This window comes from Cyanistes caeruleus, chromosome 1 (assembly GCF_971803275.1).
Source record: "Cyanistes caeruleus chromosome 1, bCyaCae1.hap1.1, whole genome shotgun sequence".
NCBI classification, from domain to species: Eukaryota; Metazoa; Chordata; class Aves; order Passeriformes; family Paridae; genus Cyanistes; species Cyanistes caeruleus.
Genome location: NC_141701.1, coordinates 21,359,032 through 21,380,176, shown reverse-complemented (window position 1 = coordinate 21,380,176; position 21,145 = coordinate 21,359,032). Strand labels below are relative to the sequence as shown.

The 21,145-nt window shown below is 44.0% G+C and overlaps 1 protein-coding gene across 1 annotated transcript in view; it reads right to left on the bottom strand.

The window, feature by feature from the left end:
* The window catches only part of ZNF706 (zinc finger protein 706), a 49,295-nt gene extending 29,495 nt beyond the window's left edge, over positions 1-19,800 (bottom strand). Inside the window, exons 1-2 of the mRNA XM_086889870.1 lie at positions 19,537-19,800; positions 18,934-19,247 (exon numbers count right to left, since the gene is read on the bottom strand). The gene's annotated coding sequence lies outside the window, so the exon portion shown is untranslated. The remainder of the gene's footprint in view (positions 1-18,933; positions 19,248-19,536) is intronic.
* Between the last annotated feature and the right edge of the window lie 1,345 nt (positions 19,801-21,145).

Sequence of the window (21,145 nt, the reverse complement as noted above, 5' to 3'; positions counted from 1 at the left end):
GTCCTCCTTGCAGCTCAGGTACAGCGAAATGAAAAGTCTGTCTTCCAGTTTACTCTTATTTTTCAGCCTATGTACTACTCTGTCTGATTGCAGTGGCAGCACTGGGATGGCAGTCTTGGCTCTGGCAAGCATACCTTCCTTCTCGGTGTGACTGTCAGTCATGTGCCTTCTGCAGCCATTGTCCATGCTTTGGAGGATGTTTTGTGTGTTCCCACAAGCAGCCCTGCTGAAACAAGCCTCTGCCCTGGCAGAGCTCTCCAGAACCCCAGTGACTGCAATGCCTTTGGGTTCTGGTTTTCATGAGTGGCTAGCATTGGAAGCAGGAGAGGCCATCCAAGAAGTGTGTGTCTGTCCTGTGTGTGCTGAGACCCAGCCTGGCCCTGTGGCATGTCCCTGGCTCCAGTATCAGCCCTGAAACAATGGACCAGCAGCATGATCACCTGTTGCTCTCTGCTGGTAAAGCTCAGGAAGACCCAGTGACAGGATTCTTTTACACTTGCTTCTGGTGGCCTGGTGAAGCATTTTGGATATTCTGCTCAAATGTGCAGAATAGTGCAGAATTAATGTCAGCAGGTGCCTTTATGGGCCAAGAGAAAAGTGTGAGATGGGGACAGGAGCCCAGGTAGCTTTGTCACCTCATGCCCCAAGAGGACAGAGGTTTATTACCCACAGCAGCAGGGGAGAGATCTGTGAGGATTTATATGCACAAATAGGCAGACACACATACACACACACACACACACACACACATATATATATATATACAGCTCATCTACATGAGTTATGTTCTGTGTGTTCGCAAATGAACGCACCAGTTCTTCTCTCCTCCACAATATATATATATATATATATATATATATATAAAAAAAAAAAAAAAATTGGTTTTGGTGCAGCTTCAGGACTCAAGAGATGGTTTTCCTTTTGCAGGTTTCTCAGTGGGGGTACAGAGGAGCTTGAGCTTGAGCTATTGCTGACCAGACACTTTTAGTGGAAACCTTCCGTTTAGTGGAGCCTTGTCCTTGTACCTGTTAACAGCACTTGGTGGAAAGGTTATGAAAATATTTGTGAAGCATTTTTATCTATATAGGCATGATTGTGTGGCAGGACTTTGCTACTTCCCATCATAATGTAATGTCAGTGATGGACATGTTTTTTTCTGTCTTATCAAAGGAGGTGTCCTGGGCTGTCAGGAAGGATGGAGTTTGAAGGGTGGTCACTATCTGATGTTGCCTTCACAGTATCATGGTGTCCATGACTGCCAAAATGGTGTAATCCTGCTCATCTGTGTCCCTCTCACTCCTTGGCTACTAAGAAGAAATGCTTTGGCCCCGAATAACAGTCGTGAGTGTTATACTGGCAGTTTTAATGCTGGTATAAGGATTACTACCCAAAAGGCAAAACTAAGAAGAAAATATGAAGAAAGCTCCATGTACTTGAAGCAGCTTTCTTTGATCTTAATTGTTTTATACAAGGCTGTGTGACCCTGAGATCACCTGTGGACTCATACTATATTCACCTGAGACATGAACTTTCAAATTCTTGCCCTGCTACTTGTCCCTTTGATGGCCCTGGTACCTGGCTAACTCCTTTGTATTTCAGTCCTTACTTGCCCGGGTGCGACAGTGATTTCAGACCCCATGAAGCACTGTGATGGCAAGAGCACAAAACAGCAGCTGCTGTTGTGAGGTTTTCAGGTAGATGGTATAGCCTGGAGCAAGGGGCTGTCTCATCACCACATTCACTTCTAAGGCCTTCTCATCCCAGAGCACCAGAACTAGAGCAGAGATTCCAAAGATTAGTCAATGTGCTGCCAAGGGCATCCTGTGCCTGGAGGCTCCAGCCACTCTCACCAAGCTGAAACATTAATGTTGGCCTCCTCTTTGCATGGAGCAAATTTGCTGTTATGGAGAACTGCAGACAGGCCTGTGCTCTCACAGGTGGTACAGCTGGAGCTGCACCCCATGTCCTTTCTTCAAAAGAAAATAGAGAAATACAGAGGGCAGTGGAGACCCTTGCTGAAAATCGTTCTAATAAGAGGTCGGTAATTTTTAGTTTAGGTATAAAATGTTAGATCCTTCAGGAAGATTGCTTTGCAAGCACAGACTTAGACCTAAGGGGTAATTTGCTCTCACTGTGTGCCAGAGGAATCCCACTGCCTTCTAAGGCGTATCAAGTGCAGATAGGGACGATGCACCCGTTTAGCACAGAGCTGATTTATTCCTTAGACAGTCTTTTCCTTTTGGCATCTACTTGTGCAATCATCAGCTCCTGGCTGAGTTACTATGGTAATAAGAGTATATCATGGGCACTACACTTACTCACTGTCGCCTGGGTCACAGGAGAGGAAAAATAGAGCAAGTGGCTTAATTTCTTTATTTTCTACACACCCATGCTAAGAATGTGGTAAAGAACTGGAAAGTACTGGAAGTCCCTACATCTTCCACACCCTGCTAACCATGTTTCACTTGCAGTGCAGATACAGAGCCAGGCAATCCTTTCTGTGCCCTGGGGGATCTGCCCTCTGCAGCCTGTGTAGCTCCAAAAGACTGACGTGCCCAAAGAGCAGGATGTGACAGTGCCACCAGATTTCTTCAGTGGCAAGATGAGGACTTTGCAGTGGGCTCTGGGAGTGCCAGGGGACAGTGCTTCATGCTCAGAGTGCTTCTGATTCATCTGAGAGGGCTTCGAGGGAGAGGAGTGCTGCACCAGAACTGCGAGTGCTGACCCTGTCATGCTGGGTGCTGCACTGCAGGCACCTGGAGGGGCTCACTGCTCCCCAGAGCAGCACCTGGGATCACTCACCTGCCAGTGTGCACCAGGGTGGCTCTTGCCAAGGGATAAGGAAGTGATGTGGGTGTGAAAAAGATGTGCTGGACTGGTCAGACTCAGAGTCTGGCCGCTCGTGCAGGGACTCTCCTGGGCACCAAAAGAGAGATGGGGAGCTGGGCTGTGATGCCTGCAATGCAAACACTGTCAATCCTGCCATTACTTCTAGGGTCTGGAGAGCTTACAGAAAAATCCTTTGCTTGGTGCAGAAATCCCCATTTCCATGGTCCATGGGGTATTAGTGGCACCTTGTGCTGAGACTATAAATGCGCACATGGGAGGCAGAGGAAGAGGAAGACTCTGAGTTCCTGGTCTTGCAGCCACAAGCTCTGCTGTTTCCCATCTTCACTGCTTCAGTCAGGCTATTTTTATCACTTGGGCTGCAGTTTTTACTTACTATTTTTATTCTGTGTTACTGATTACTCCTGATTATGAACGAATTTAAACTTGCTCAACATATGTTAATGATTCTGTGTTACACAGTGTAAATCAGAAGATGGTGTCAGCAGCCAGAGCTCCAGAATAAAGTCTGTGTAGGGACCCAGCCCCAATTTGGCACGGGAGAATAACACATTGTGTTAGGGCCACTGTCAGTTTTTATAACAGAACATATAAGATGGTTTTATTCTTGCTTTTTACTTGACTGAGCACTCAATCAGGAAGAGTTTCTAAGTCACCATCATAAATAGCCAGAAGAGGCAACAAGCTGTCAGGACTTATTTTCCCAGAAAGATGAGTGCAAAATGCTGCTCTTATTTACATTATTCATGCATGTATTTCTAGGTCTAAAGGATTCACTACCACATATAATGTACTACTTCCAATCAAATGAACTAATTTCTCAGCAAATTGTTCTACTTTGCCATAATCCACTAGTGGGGTTTTTGCTTGCATCTGTTGGAAATATCATTTAACCAATCTGGAAAAATTTAAACCACACTAGTCTGGAAGAAAAGAGAATCTTGTGAATTAGTCACACTCAATTATCAAAATGCTTAGGAGCCAGAAGAGACAAGCCTGCATGTGACCTCCAAGGTGACCTCTGCTCCTACCCCAGAGGGAGACAAGAGCAATGTTTCCAAAATGAAGAGCCCTTCCTTCACTTGCACCCCTGCACAAGGCCCTGGCCCACCTAGTGAGAGCCCTGCAAGGTCAGCTGGTGTGACTGGAGCTGCTCTGAGCACCTCAGTGCTGTCCCCTCCAAAGATCCTGACTTAGATGCTGAGACAAGCCGAGATACTCCACACTTAAAGGACGGTCCAATTTCAGAGAGCAGATGGATGGCAAGCGAGCTCAAGGAAAGGAGACAATTTAAGCTGCACCTGCAGCCAGCAGTGGATATCTACAAGCTGTCAGTCCTGCCTCAGACAAGCTATCATTTATCCTTCTGTATAAGCACATCTTGCTCTTAAATGTGTAGTTAAGAGAAAGAATTACTACACTAGTAAGGACTGCATTTGCACTTAAATGAATTTTTAAACATCTTCTTGTTTAACCTTCCTGACAGAATAGACATGTCTGCCTGTGGAAAAATTGAAAACCAATAAATAATACATCCACTGAGTACTTCACCTTGGGAAAGGTCACATTTTGAAATGTCTCTCTGTTCATCAAATTAAACTTTCTGTTTGATGGAAGGGAAATTCTTTAGATTTCAAGGACTAGTAGCAGAAATGATTGTAGGATGGGTCTTTGAGTTGAAACAATAGCATCAAAAGCCAGAGTGGTGCTTCTGTAGCAGTCTTCTCCTGCAGGGAACACACAGAGTCTTACTGCTTCGATACTTGCTCAAAGTAATTAATAGTATATCTGTAATATGACTCATATGAGTCAGTAATATGAGTGAACCTCTTCTAAACTACAAAATTTTTAATAGCTACCATGCTTCAGACTTTGGCACTGGTCTCTGTAGGATTATGGCCCAGGTGTTCCTGCAAAGAGGTGGTGCTGGCAGAGGGATATCTTGATCTGGGCAGAATGACTGTATGTACACATGCTTAGTAAGCCTGCTCTCCCTGCTAGGGACCCCTCCCTGCCTAGCTTTGAGAAAAATGTCATGATACTCTTGTTGGAATTGCTACAACTAAACAGAGATGCCCAGGGCACTTTCAAAAGCTCAAGAATTGGAGCAGGGTGTACAAGAAAACTGCCTCTGGTCAGGATGGACACATGGGTAACAGGCACCCAAGCTGAAAAAATCACAATTCTGGCACACTTAGAGCAATTTATGATACATGCTTGGGGAACTCTCCTGACACCAGTAGCACAGCAGAGCTGAGGTGTTGGCATGTAAATGCCCTTCTGACATGCATGGGTGATTCAGGAGTTCACAGAGACTGCATTTTCCAGGCTGGCAGCCATGGCTCAGCACTACAGGGGTGCAGAAATTAGAGACAAAATGGGGAAGAAGCTCTACTGGTCCAAGCTGGAAAGCTTTCATGCTCATCATGGCTTGGAAAGCCACTGAATATTTGCAGGAAGCAGAAATCTGGGTGGGAAGTGGACGGGGAGGCTTGTGGGGGAGCAGTTCAGAGTTGCTGGGGAGCTTGGTGGCCAATGCTGTGGAGAAGTCCTGGTGTGCAGGTGGAGGTGAAGCATGGTCTAGGCTTGCCATGCAGTATGTGGTAGGGGGGAAGGGGAATTTTGCTTTATTTCCAACTTTATGGTTAGAACATTAACCTTTTATTATAGCACAGATTTCTGTATTTCTGCTACCCTTGCCCTGTGTTTTACATGATCTGGGTGCTCTTTACTGCTACCACTGCATTCCTGTAAAGCAGTATTGTGGACATCCCCTATTGTAACAGGGGTATGACAATCTTCTGAAGCAACTTCGCTTTCTGCAAGGCTGTCAAGATCAATTTATATATGATATATGAAAGCTTTTGGACAAAAGCACTGGACCCATGCCTGCTTGCTGTGAAGTAGTCTTTATCCTTTGTCCTGCCTTGCTCTTCTTTGCTTGACCTGACCCTATTTGAATGCAGCAGCTGTATTAGCTGCCTCAGTCATATGTGCAAGGACAGACAGACAGTATTTTCTGGAAAATTATATACACATACCTATGAGTGTGTATGTTCAAAATGCAGGCAGAGCCACAAAAGCAACCCTAGGAGTGATTTCACAGTAAGTTGCTGCTGGGTGTTGTACATGGTGGAAACATGGGGTCATGCATTTTCTTAGTGCATCACTTACAGACAGGCCATGATGACTATATGTGTTGCATTTCTGCCATATCTCTGTCATAGTAGAAGGCAAAGCTGGAATAGCAAGGCTTGTATCAACTCACAGCACAGCCATAAATTCTAGGAATGCTTCTGAGGCAAGTTAAAACAAATTAGTAATTATCATGACTGACAGGTATTCTGCAGCAACCAATGAGGTGCCTACCAATGAATACTAAAAATCTCTTAGCAGAGGAGTTACAACTGTGGCTGTCAATGTAGCTATAATTAGGCAGCTCTAAGTGAAATGACTTTTTCTCAGATGTACTCCCTTGAGAATCCAAAGATCTGGATTGTCATACAAAGGAAGGAGATTAAAAGGGGCTGCTCACTATTTGTGTTGCAGGGGCTACAGAGGTCAGTTAAAATGGGACCCAGGTGGAGTGGGTACAAGACTTGAACTGGAACAAGGTTAGTCTGCCCCTCAATCCAAACTGTCACACTTTGCATTCCCTTTCTGTCTTCTTTTCTGTGGCCTCTCAGCAGCTCACAAGTACCAGAGTTATGCCTCTCTAACACCCAGAAGTATTAATCACTTGAAAGATGAGTTAATAGTCTCTGAGTTGTTGAGACATGCTGAAGGACAAGCTGATAAATTTTCATTGCACAGTGGGGAAGTGTTCCTCTGACTGGGATATCAGGTTGATGACAAGTTCAGAAGTCTCCAGGGAAGCAGATGAAGAGAGAGAAGTTTTCTGTGTGAGCAGGAACAATCACTTATAAATACAAAACCTCCTGTGGAAAAGTCAAGCAGCGTTAAAAGAGACCCATACCTCCTTACTTAAGGATTAATCTTTGCATAAAGGCTAATTTTTGCTGCACAATTTCTCTAGTGCCTAAAAGAAGCATGTCTTTCTTCAGCATCATGCCTTCTATTTTTACAGCTTAGAAAAAAAACCAAAACCACTCATGAAACATTTGTGGACAGAAATAGCTCTCCAATTACCACTGAATTCCTGTGTATTTTTCATGCTGGATATTGCAACCCTGATCTTGGTCTTTACATGGGACACCACTTTTTGTGATGGCTATGTCCTCATTCTTGAGGAAACCAAAGTGGTCTAAAAGATGGACTGGGCTGAGACGCGCTTGCTAAGATGAAGCAGCAGCTGTGACAACAGCAACAGAGAAGGATATTAAACTATTATTGATTAAGTCAGCTCTAATGCTGAAATCAGCCTGACTCCATCCTGGATGTAGAAGACTAGACTGCATTTCCACAATAATAGAAAATACCATTTTTCAGCCTTGCTTAGTGCTGTTGTCCTGGGAACAGAAAATTTCTACTCACTCCTCAAAATGCTAATCTGTTGACTCATTTTTCAGGTGAGATGTCGTTAAAGCTTTCTGGGTGTGTTGCTGCTGCATCCTGTTTGTGCAGGAGTGATGGGCTGAGTTCTGTTTCCTGCTTCCTGTGTGCCCATTCTAACAGCAAATGGTTTTGGGGTAAGATGCAGATTTTGTGATTCTAGAGATGCCTTGACTCACTGCTTCTAATCTTTGTAAAGGATTTGACCCATAAAGGCTAAGTACCATTCAGTAACTTTCCAAGAGATTACAGGTTTACATGAGTTTGATAGGAAAGATGTATGCTAATGTCTTTACAAACAATTCCATGTTTGGTGAGGCTATGGGTGTTAATGTCTTCAAAATGGGTCTTAATATCTCTACCAACTTCAAGCCACGGGTTTGTTACAGAACTCACTTTGACTCCTGAAATAGCCAAATGGGTCTCCAAAAGCCTGAGTTTCTGAACTTTGGGAGAAAATGACAGGTTCAAGGGTGGAATATGTAGTAGGTGGTTTGGGAAGGCTGTACCTTCCTAGAACCTCAGCCAATGGGGAAACGAAGAGGGCAACATGCAGCTGGGAGTTTAAGATAAAAGGAGGCTGTGCCCTCCAAAACTGAGAGAGAGAAAGCCTTGTGGGCATATGCCCAGACTCTCTCCCTTTATTCAAAGAAAGTTGCAGAATTCCTCCATCTCCTTTATGGACACTGGCTTTTCACAGTGTGATTTTCAGTACAAATTGATGCTTTACATGGATCTCATGAGCAGCAGGAGCCCATGGCTGGAAGGTGACTGTGAGGTCACATCTGTCACATCCTTGAAAAGCCATTCCCTGCAAGGGATGTGCCTGCAGTCAGCATTTAGGATTCAAGTCGTTGACTCTGGGTAGTGCCAGACTTGCCAAGTTGTGACTTGGCCATCACATTCAGCTGTAGAATCAGAGTGTCTGAAGAAGACAATGTAAAGCTTGAAGGACGGAATTAACCTAAGGGTAAGTAATTCTAGTATCCAAATTTCCAGGACTTTTTACTCCTTCCTTTCATGTTTCAAAGAGCCTCCACCCACATGGAATGGCAATATGCTGTCACCATCAGTACACCTGCATGGAGGACAGAAGAAGAGCAGCTCCCTTCTGTGAGTCACCATGCTCCCATCTGAAACATTCGGTATGATTAGCAAGGAGTCTTGTAAGTATGCCTTTCCTCCATCTGGCAGTTTGATCCATGTTCCCCTGTCATAATTTTTGATGGAATCATCTCACACATAATACAAGACTGTCTCACGGGTATTTAAAAAGCGAGGCAGGTGCTAGAATTCCAGAGCAGAGACCTTCCTCCCATGTCTCTGCTGGCTGGTGTTATCCACTGTGTGCTAGGACGAGCACCTCACCTCACAGCAGTCTCCATCCCTATGTTTGCCACGACAGAAACATTTTTGACAGTACAAAAGAAAGTGTATCCAATGGTGACCACTACTAGAACAAAAGAGCAAGGCTGTGCACTAGCCAGTGTTTTCATGAGCAAAGCTAGCACCGCCCACACACACTTGTGAGAGAAGGGTGTAAAGGTGACGCCAACACTGTTAGGGACAACTACAGTTGAGGGAGGGGTAGAGGTTCATTTTCAAATGAAAAGTGGGAGTACAGCTCTCAGATGAGTCAGTGAGGAAGAGCCCCCGCAGAGGAGTCTCACACTTCTTTACTGCGTTGCAGAACTGATTCTTGCTGCCTCTTTGCTCCTGTCCTACTTTCTAGGAAAACTGCAAAAGTTCACTGCATTCTCACAATGCCCCCAACAGCAATTCTGAGCAACCTGCACTACCGCAGCACTCATTAAGCCATACAAAGAGAAATCGAAAGATGACAGACAACATTTTTCACTCCTCTTTGCATGAGTAAGAGCTGATCCTGACTTGCATGAGGCAGAGAAGGAGCATATCTGAGACTTTCTATGAATCTCACAAGCATGTAACAGGAAGGTTTTACATTTCTGTACAGAAAATGATGGTGCAGAGAGGATAAAGAAGTAATCTGCAAACTCCACTTTAGGCCTTTATTACTGGTTAGAGGACAAATTCTGTCACCATGACACCAATACGTACCTGGAGATGTGCATTAACAACACACCCATCAAGAATACCACTGAAAAACTTGAGAGCCCAGCCATTATATGGCATCATGGTCAGAACTCTATTACATCCTCTCCTTTTCATAGTGTCAGACCAAAAATTCCAATGTAAATAACATTTTGGCATCCTTCTTACAGGACCCAACCTGCAGATGTTCATCCTACCAGTGGCAAGACACACTAGCCCATGTCTTGTGATCCTTCGGAACAGGGTGATGGGAAAACAACAGCGAACTGGGTGATTTGTTCTGTTGTACCTCATCCAGTTCACCCTTACTTTCAGAGAAAGGGTTCTGAAGAAGAGAGTGCTTTCATCTTTTTTTATCTTTGAAAATCCTTGACTTACCATGTACTAGGAGAGAGCACCAATTGGACTGTATTTCCAGGTGAAGACAGTCCTGATCTGTGGCAACTGCTTTGAGTTCACAATTCTAATCTGTCTATATGTTAGATTTTAATCAAACATTAGGTAACATCTGTATCACTGAAATTAAGATCTTTAAAAGCTCATGAAAAGAACTGGGTTGCAATTCTTCTTCCAAGTAAAATTTTAATAGGCTCTTATTCTTCCTTCCACTTTATTTGCACTTGCAAACTTCTACCTGAGGAACCTGTAGAATTGTCAGCACAAAAGGAAGTATTTCTTACACACTGAACCCAGACTAGTGGGGCTGATTCTTAATGATGACCACAAGTCAGAATGCTTGCAAGCAGTCCAGAAGCATCATTCACTCATTCAGCTTCCAACACAGGCTGATTTATAAAGCAACTCCTGGCTGTTAGGGTAACTTGTCACAGACAGTACCAGTTTACGACCTACCAAGTATTCCTAATGTCTAGTGGCACCCTGCTATTTATGCCCTACTGAGCATCAGAACTCCCCTGACATCCTGCCTTTTGGGCACAGGAGTTTCTGGGTGTAAGATACTGGTAAGCATTTATCAGGCAAGACTAGCAGCTCAGCAAGACTCATCCATTATCAGAAAATAACCTTTACAACTAAAACTTCTTTAATAGGCTGATACTGAGAATGTGCTCAAGAAGGTACAATATTGAAGCCTGAAGCAGAAATTAAGAGGATGTAGCAAGATTTCATTGTAAGGGTCTTAAATAACAGTGGAACATCCTTGTTTCTGCAGGAACCTTCATTATGATATTTATCTCAGAGAAAAACCTCTGATTACAAACATACCAAGCAACATTTTGAAAATGGTCATTGGACAATACCAAAAGCTCTGACAGTTTCAGAACTTTGTATTTTGGGTTCAAATTTATTCTTAACCAGACTACAATTCTATTTTAAAGCTCTTCCTTTGCTATAATACATTTAAAGAGGTGACAGAGGCCCCTTCAACCTTCACTCTGTGAGAGAAAAGAAGCCCAGTTCTTTCAGACACTGTTAATAAATCTCTTTTTCATTCTCCCATGGATGGTTGCAGCTTTCTTTGCCCATGGTGCAGTCTTGAGTTGTTCCTCTTTGAGTACAGGTCTGTTGAACTCACACCTATGAGTTCTGGTTATATATGCCTGGGAGTAAGTCAGTACTCTGCTTTAGAAAAACCTTTTTTGGATACATAAAATATGTTTGCTTTTTTCACAACCAACCCATCACCGTCATTATATGATCAATAACTGCCCTCATTCCTTCCTTGCTGCAGCCCCCTCAGAGTTATGGGTGGCCTTTTTGGAGCAGATCCTCTTCTAAATACCAAACTAATCTGACACAGCTTTAGCTGACTGAACAGTAGGTTTCATATCTACCTTTTGAGTGCATGAGACACCTCCCACAGGAGATTCATGCCAGATAAATTTTCTCAAGTACTAAGACTGAACTTCCAGAAGTGCTTTTCTTTCTGTATCACTAACAAAGAAGCCTAATAAACTGTTTGTTTTTGACATCTAACCTCCAAACAGCTCCTACTTTCATATATGCCCTGTATTCTTCCCAAAAAATGCCACCTTATTTGCACTGCTTTAGGCACCAGTGGTATGCAGTACTTTTAATGTTCCCTCCCTCTTTCATGCTGACAATACTTCAGAACTTTTTCACCTGTGCCATGGTAATAAATAAAAATCTTTAAGATTATCAGGCACAACAACTTGAAGAATGCCAGTATTATTTTCCTTCCCACACAGAAACTCCTTGACCAAGTTGTCTTGTGCTGGCTCCTTATACACTTTGATACCCAGTTCTAAGGGTATTTGTCTGGTCCACGACAAGAATCATTGCAAGTGATCAGATCAACCTGGCTTAGCAAATTAGCTTGACAGTTTAGCATCCAGGTAAAAAAGTTATGCCTGGGAAATCAATGAGAGATACCAGCTGAGTTTGCCCTAATCATTTAATCTACATATTTTTTACTTACCTTTAGGTCTTAATTATTCACTCCTTCAAAAATTGTTCTAAGGCTTGCTTATGATTGTAGAAAGACTGGTAATTCTCTGCCAAGATAATCTCTGTGTTTCTAGTAAGTATAGGTATGGCGCTTACTGTTCTGCTGTCAGGTTGCAGCACTCCTTAATTTTAAAACTTGTGTTTTATACATCAAATCTTCAAAACCTTTGATACAGATAAATTTGTTTCTTCTCTCAGTCTGCAAACACTAAATGCTGTTAGCTTCTTGACCATTTCACTTACGATTATTTCTGTATCTCCACCTTTTTTCCAGCCAGCCACCCTTTATTTTCTGGTGTAGACAGAGCAGGAAAGGAAGTATTCCTTTGTGGTGTGAATTAACAACAGATACTGCAGGTTCCCTCCAAAAGATAAACAGCGATTGTGCAGAGATAGCATTACATACAAAACTGCCTTTTGCTATTAACTTTTTCACTTACTAAAGCACTGTAATGCTTTACAAATATATAAACCACTCTATTAATGAACTTTGAGAGACAGCTGAGGAGTCTTGCCAATGTGAGGCTGAAGATGGTACATTAAACTCTAAGGAAGCTACTGGCAAAGTACCTAAGGGCAGGAATTATATCAGAGAATAAAGGTAAACTGTAGTTAAAGCCTTAGGCTTAGGCAGAGGCTAAAACACACATGATTTTACCTGCAAGGGGCAGCAAGAGTGCCAAGAGGACAATTTAATTTCACCATGGAGTCCCTAATGAAATGCATCAGCTTTTGTGCTGGTCAAAGTCAACATCAGAACTCCCTTTGGTTTTATCATCATCCTATGCTTGCAGAGTGTTTTTTGCTTGCTTGGAGCTGAACAGAACTACCTATACACCTATACTACTACTACTACTACACCTCTTTTGCATAGGCATTAGTGCCTGTTGGGTGCCAAGGAAATGGATTGTCACAGCTTACCTTGTCCAGGTATGAATTGCACAGCAGACTAAATGCACCCAGCTCTCTACTTACTGATTGTTCTTACAGACACTATCTAGGGAACCTGGCAGAGACTGTTAGGGTGAGTGTTCTAGCTGAACTGCAGTTTGTGCTGGAGAAGGGCATTTTTCTGTCTGACTAACAGCGAGGTAGCAGTGCTCCCCAGCTGCATGTTCTCTAGCACACTTGTGTGAAAGTTCCTCCTTTCCTCAAGCAGTATAACCCTGATAACTCATCTGCTGCTAATTTGGTGGGAAATCACACTGTCTGGTGAACTATTCAAAGAACAAAAGTGGTTTTAAGTTTGTCCCTTAGCTTTATTAACCTTTGGCTGTGTACTGTGTGTCCTGTGAAGTCTTGTGTATCCAGACCAGCTGGACATCTGTATTGGTGCATTTGGGAATAAAAGCATTTTGCAAAATGTTAAACCTAACTCAGAGGTTCCTAAGGGAGTTCATTAGTTACAGTGGTGGAATTCCAGTGGCTTGGCACCAGCCCTCCAGAAGCGAGTATGCAGCTGTCCTCCTGAGAGCATCACTGGCCTCAGCCAGTCATAAAAGGACTAGTGCTGTGTAAGGTCACACGTGCAGCTTTCCTAGCAGCTTGCTGCCTTTCTCTGCAGTATGCTCTACTGCACTCCTGGGTCCAATTTGCTTAGCTGATTGCTTAATGTGCCATGCTCTACAGGGGGTTAGAGACACATAAAAAGAGACTGTGACAGGACCAAATGCACTGTCATCAGTGACCTCTTGTAAGCAGCACACAGGCTGTAGGATGTCAGTGACACAGCCAACATGCATGGGTTACAGCCATTGTGGATCCGCTCCTCAGTCAAACATGCTTCTGCAAGGCCTGAGACACTGAACAACAGGTGGGGCTCCCAAAGACACCCAGACTGAAAAACAGAGCTGGGCGCTCACAATGGCTGGTGGAGGTTTGGCATGTCCCGAAGGACATCGCAGCTTTGGGAGGAGCTCACTTGGCACATCCATGTGCCTGCTCTGTCAAGTCTCCTTACTAAGATATTCAGCTTATAGAAAGGCTTTCTGAAATAATGGGTGGCAAATGGAAACCAAGGATACTTTTGTAAAGGCTCTCTAAAACTTATTTCAGCTTCTATAAATGAGCAAATACTTTTGAATGTAAAAGTGGCATAAAGAGGCTAATTTTAATGTGAGGATGGTCACATGGTTCCTGCTCGTGGAATAGTAAGATCATTTAACCATGGAGTATACTTTATACAGTGATTTGCCATGTTTGCAAACTACATAATGGAGATGTTTTAGCATGTCCTTATAAGATATGAATGAGGACAGGGTATTTGTAAAGCTAACCTTCTACAACCCTATAGTTGTAATGGTATCATGTAAATATATTACCTAGTATGAGAAGACACATTGTTTTGTGCAACTGAACCACATACATAATTTACAAATGTACATGCAAATTTTATACTTCTGAAAAATTGTAAAAGCATATATTTATGAAAAATAATCTGATGTCTGCCATTTAGTTACTGTTGTAGTTACAATACTAGAATCACTAAGGATCTGCCTTTGTTAGGGTAGGATCAAGCTTCTGGTTTATACTGTGAAAGCAAATGAGGTGCATAGCTTTAACCACAGTTCTGTCATTTAAAATGATGAACCAAATTAAAACTCAAGTCTATACACCAGGAAATGCTGAAGATACTGTGGGGAACTCTGGATCTGAGACCCTGACAGGAATGGCGCTCTCATGCTTACACTGTTTATTGGAATTTCTCTGCACTCTGCAGCTGCCTAAGTGATTCTCAGATGGGGGATTCTTTTAATCATGTTCACTTAGCAACAGAAAGGTCCATTTAGATATACATGCCCAACTATAAACATTTTATAGGGGGGTATTGAATAACCTACCAATTTGGCATCTGATCAAGATTTCCTGCTCAGAAACGTAACACACTGTAAAAACAGCAAAGTTTTAACTTCAGAGAAATCTGTGTTTTATGCTGGTTTTCAAACTTATAGAAGCCTGTTAACAGTGTGCAGGAGTTACAATCGGGGCAGCTTACATCTGGAGCAAAGTGCTTGCCTTGGCTATACTTTTGACATAGCCTATATGGCTGTCACAGACAGAGAAGACAGAGAGCAGGCCCTTCACATGACATCTAAGAAGTCAACAAATGCATATTTATGCATATATAATACTAACATATTAACTATGCATTAACATAATGCATAGTTAACCAAAAGCATGAAATACCTGCATGCTAACTTCCAAAGCTAGTAGAACAAATTTCAGCCCACTAAAAGGTGCATACTGTGCTCAAGAATGACATAATTCAACTGTACCACTTTCATGCCTTGTTTATCACTTATGGTGGAGACAGAACAGAGCTACTTCTAATTTGCATGGCAGCAGTTCCCTGAAGCCCCAGCTGAAGCCTGCTTCCATCCCGCTGGACTGTGAACATTGCATAGTACCTGGCTCCTACATATGCGTGTGCATGACTAGTCAGAGTTATGTGCTTTTCTGGTTCTCGCTAGCTGCCCTGGTGGGAACTGAGGTAGAATTCAATGTCTTGCTTTCGTTAAAAAATCAGAGGTCAAAATTAGTATTTATTTCAGAAAACCGACCTTTATTTCCAGTTATAATTTCTGTATACTTTGACCTTATTTTGGTTTAGCCTGTCAACTGAGTTTGTAACTTTATCAAAAAACTTGAATCCTGCCAAACCAGGAAATTTAAAAAAATTGGAAAGAACCTGGATGGATATGCAGTAGCAGGCTATGGCTCAGATCAGCCTGGGCCACCCTGTAATTTTGTGCCAATAAATTAGCTACCACATAGCCTGCAATCTGTTTGGCTATGTGGCACCTCTTAACCCAGTAGGATTTAAAGGTTCCCATAGGATTATGAAAACGTGTTAAAGAATTAGAAGGCCTGTTGTTTAAGGAGCAGGATCATTTGGGTGTAGGACAAACACAAGGCAGAAATCAGCTCCTGCCCCAGGGGTAGGACATTTGGACAAGTCAAAGGTGAGAACAGAAGTACAAGGTAAGGCAAATCCTGCAGGTGGAAATTCCTCACTGCTGCCAGTTCAGGCTTCTAGTCAAGGTTCAGCAATGCTTGACATTGGAGCTCAAATCATTTATTGATTCATCCAATAAACAGCAGAATAGTAGAAGAATAGAAAAAAATGGTTGATTTTACTAGAAATTATAACCTACAGTTTTCAGAAATGCAGAGAGCCACCACTTAATGTGCTGGCATGCTGGAAAGGCTACAGCTGACCAGAAATTATATCCTGTGGGTCCAAGAGTCAGCACAAATTCAGTTCAAACTGATGATTAAAGCCCTGCAGGCCCTCCTTCTAGTGAGTCTTGGCAGAAACATGAGCACACTTGAAAATCAATGCAAACAGAATTAAAGCAGAAATACTCACTCTGCTTAGACAGCTGATCTGTTGGACCTCCTGGAGCAGGAGTTTCTTGTGGAAGCCTTGTAGTCTAGGTAATCTCAGGCTACAGTGGAAATGGTCTTCCCACCAGATGCTCCTAGAGAAATTTCTTGTACTACTGAATAGGCAAGATGGAAACTCACAGGAGATCTCTCTGCAGCCTGTCATGAGAACTGCATGGTAACATGATCTTATGAATTTGTCTGAAAGGAAACTGGTCAATTGACAGCATTTTCTGGTTTGTTCTAGATATAGGACTATCAAGACCGTCATTACGTGCCCTCTGAAACATATTTGGACTGCCTTCTCACAGTCAACTTAATCTGGTGATAATATTAACAAGCAATATTCTCATATGTATCACAACTGGATACATAAAGGAAGACCTGCAGTTTACTAAACACTTGGGTTTCAGGGTATGAAATTGTTTCTGCGTTCATTGGAAAAAATCAAGAAGTCAAACCTACACAAGAAATGTTTTTGCTATTTGCTGTACCTTCTCTTCACCCTATTGGCTCTTAGAGACAACCCACTCCAGAGGCTTTCCTGAGCTCTGCTACCATTTACAGATTTTTGATCTCTAACTTCACACAAACTGAGCAGTCTTTTCTTCTTGTTCACCTCTAAAAGGTAGTCTCCCCAAAACCACAACTTAGTCACTTCCCAAACATGTGAGATATCCAGTGACAAAGAGCTGGTAATTTTTATTGCCTCAGCATTCCCTCCTCACTGAAAGAAACCAGGGCAACCAGAGGTTGGGGTTTCCCTGACCCTCTAGCCGCTTCCCTACTGGAGCTACAGCAATGATGTCTGATACTCATACATCTTCAGTGAACTCTAAAACTACAGCAAAAACATATATTTAAAAACCACAAACAAAACAAACTCATCATTATCTGCATATAACAAAATGTAGAAGGGAAGGATTCTTGCGATATAAATTTTTCACAGGTCCTCAAAATTAATGGTTGACTGTCTCCCCAGTTTTTGCTGGAGACAGCAGAGCACGGCTGTGTGTAGGAAAGCAGCGCGCTGTCAGCTACAAGCCGGGTGTTTGTGCTCCAGAGAGCTGCCTGCTGTGCAGCCAGCCGGAAACTGTGTGATGCGGAGACAAACGGCACGAGCCTGCGGAGCGCAGGGCTGGAGGGCAGGAACGCGGCCGCGCCGGCAGCCGGAGCCCAGTCCCCGGCAGGGGGTGGGCTCTGACCGCACAGGAAGGAGCTGCGGGAGAAGGAATTCCCCGCCGCTGCCCCACTTACTCCTCTGTGGGAGAGAAGCGGGAAGCAATGGCCCGCGTTTCTAAGATTGCACTGCTGTCTGGTTCTGGTGGGTGAAAGCTGGTTTCCCCCATAGAGCTGAACGTCCTTGTCCTAATCCAAGTCACGGAGGCCTCAGTAGCAGAGCTCATTTCAAACTGAAAAGGCATGTTTGTATTAATTAGTGATCTCTCTTATTTTGGAGATGCACATTTTTAACAGCAGAAATGCTGGGTTCTTAATGTCCACCTTAGGTTTAGAAACATCTGACCTCTCAGAGACCACGAAACTACTTGTCCTGCTCGTGCCTATGAAGAACATGAGCCTGCCGACCCACGAGGAAGTATGGCATACGGAGCTATGGGAAGGTAGGACTGTGGTCTGGCTGCACCTGAGCTCCTCCTGCTCAGACACTGAACAATGTGAAGCTGCACGACTCCTAGCTTGGTCTCTCTGGTTTCACATGGACTTGGTACAGCACTGATCTTTACATGCCCAGGGCTTCCATCACTGTGATATAGAGGGTACCACAGACTGAACCCCATCCAGCCAAAGCCAGACGTCTGAAGTTCAGACATCTTGTAATGCTGACAAACAAGGGCTGGAATGATGGCTGCACAGCCAGCCTCTCATTTCAGAGTGGTTTAGGTGGCTTCGTGACCTTAATGTTAACTTCTGTGAATGTTTAACTGCCCAGATTTTTAAAGACCAAACTGGAAAACAAATCCACCACATGACCTCATATCCACACCTGTATGGGTCACGGTACATGGGTGACACGGGTCACAGCTGAAACATCCATGGTATGACACCCACCTCTGCTTGAGTGGAGGGTGTGACAGTCCCTGAGCTGATGGCACTGAGCTGCCACTCTCTGTGAACCATCACTAGGAGTAGTTAAGCACACAAAACACCAAACAGAGTGCTTCAAGACACCCAGCCATACAGCTGCAGCCTGCAGCACCCAAAGGCAGCACTGGGAGAGTCACCTTTATACGTCGTTGTCCTATGCTACAATTTAATATATCTCCAAGGATTTTAGCTGCCAAAGTCTAAAAATTTCCAACTGAGCAGAACATTTTCTACATGTTTTAACATTTTAATTGTTTCAGCTAAAGTTACATTTCTTTGGCTCCTTACCAAATTCATGCCTCAAAGTAGGGACTCACTCAAGTTTACACAAATTTCTGGGGTTTGATAGTACAAAATGACTGTATGTGATTTTTAACATGGGCAAGAAGAAGTGCTTCACCCCTACCTGGTCCTGGCACAACTATTTTTTCAAGCTGAAAATTTCAAGCTGAAATTCAGCCAGATGCAGGAAAATGGTACAAGAAATTTCAAAGCAATGCAGTTTGACAGGGAAATGGGATGGAGCAGCCCTCTCTCTACATGGTATCTGCAAGCTCTGAGGAGTCTCAGAGGGGACCTTACCATTCTCTAGAACTCCTTGAATAGAGGTTGTAGCCAGATGGGGATCGGCCTCTTCTCCCAATAACCAGACAAAAGGACCGAATCTGCCAGGGGAGGTTCAGGTCAGACATTAGGAGAAATTTCTTCATAGAGAGGGTGATCAGGAACTGAAATGGGCTGCCCAGGGAGGTGGTGGGGTCACCATCCTTGGAGGTGTTTGAGGAAAGACCGGACATGGAACTCAGTGCTTGGTCTAGTTGACATGGCGGTGGTTTGGTCATAGGTTGGACTGGATGATCTCAGAGGCCTTTTCCAGTCTAATTGACTGTGTGATTCTGTGAAAAAACACGAGCGCATCTGGCTGTTACAGAGCCAGCAGAGAGCAAGAAAGTCCTTCTTTCTTCCCATCAGATGTAGATCTGCCTTTCTGGGTTTGACATTTGTGCCGCACCCCCCTTTCCCCTCCCCCCCCCCCCCCCCCCACGCCTCCCCCCCCCCCCCCCCCCAACTAAATTTGCAGGGAAGATGTCAATTTCTATGTAAAGTAAAAGCTGCCCTGCTCGCCTCAGGCGAGAGGCGCGCCCCTCATGGAGGGATGCAGGCGGCCTGCAGCACGGCCCTTACTCGTGAGTCACTGAGGCGCCCCGATCGTGCGGGTTTTATCCTTCTGTTGTTCCCAGCCCCTCCGCTCCCAACGCCCGCGGAGCCGTCGCTGTCCCTGACCCGCAGCCCCTCAGAGCCCCTCAGAGCCCCTCAGAGCCCCTCAGAGCCCCGCTCCCCGCCGCGGGGGCCATGGCGCCGCGCTCGCAGCCGCGAGATGGCGGCGTTGCGCCGCCGCCGGGCCCGGGGCGGCCATGGCGCCGAGCGCGGGCCTGCTCGCTCCGCCTCACGGCGGGACCCGGGAGAGGAGCCTCGGGAAGGAACCTTGGGAAGGAACAGGAAATGGCTGCGCCTGGGAGGACGGGAGCTCCTGAGCGCCCAGCTGGGGCCGGTCCAGCCGTCCCGGACCGTCCTCTTGCACAGCTGGTCCGCTAAAAACAAGTGATACCATAATCTTCTTGCCTCATGAAGATAGTATGACTTGGACCAAGTGTGTCCTTTTCTAGAATAAACCAAATACGGTTTTGTTTCACATATTTTTTTTTTTTTTTAATAAAAATAGAGTTTGTTTCAGCCTATATACCTACATTTTCTCTTTCTCATGTATCATAACAACACAGTTGTCTTTATGTCACTGGCTTTTCTCTGAATAATAGGCATTACTCCGATATGCTTGCTTTTGCTGCTCTGTGCATAACTCACTTTCCTGTAATTGTGGTTTTTGACTCATAGCTTGAGCCTGCAGGTGCTGAATCTCTTGTAAATGGCACCGAGTGGCATCTTTCCTGCTGACAGCAGTTCAGGAGTCACAAAAACTCATGGCTGGACACAGGATTAAAACCAGAACAAAAGAGGCATTGAACAGTGTGACGCAAGGGTTATTCTCCTTTGGAAAATCTGAAGGGCAGGTACCATCAACTCCAGGATTGAGCTAGTGCCAACTGGCCACGGATTTTATGTACCTGCACTGTGGTTTGGCTGAGTCAAAATGCAAGCTTTGTCACTCAAAAGCAGTTCTTTTCATGAGGTGGGAGAAGCAATGGTTGGAGTCCTGTCAATGTCTGGGATAGAGGTTGCCAAATGTAGCTAAATTTGAGAGTATTTCTACCTTTCTGAAAAGTGCAGCTGTTTGCAAATGCTGTAGAAAGTTTTAGCTTTGGGAATAGTGGGGAGAAGAGAGTTTTGGACAATTTATTACAGTCTACAGGGGCACTTGGCCAAAAGAACACTTTAAATTGTAGCCTAGTAGCTGATAATCCATCTAATTAAAAAATTTCTGACAGCAATGAAGCATCCTCATTTTTTACACAAAGCTAGTGCCAAACTTGGCTTTTGTAGTATCATTATTTATTTCTTTATTGCCATTAGAAGAGAGAGAGAGATGTGGTGATGGAGTAAGTCTTGTTAAAGCCAGTCCATCATTTCTTTGCTGGCTGAACCATGCTGTCTTCTATGCAGCTGTAAGATTTCTTTGGAAGTTAGTCCTTTGAACTGTGCAAGAATAGTTTTATTTCTTCATTCAGAACTGAAACAAGAGAGCAGCAGATGATGAAGGCTACAGGATCATCTACACAGAGGGCATGATTTTAGGATGAGAGCCTCTTCGAAACACAACCCCTCTGTAAAATGGGCT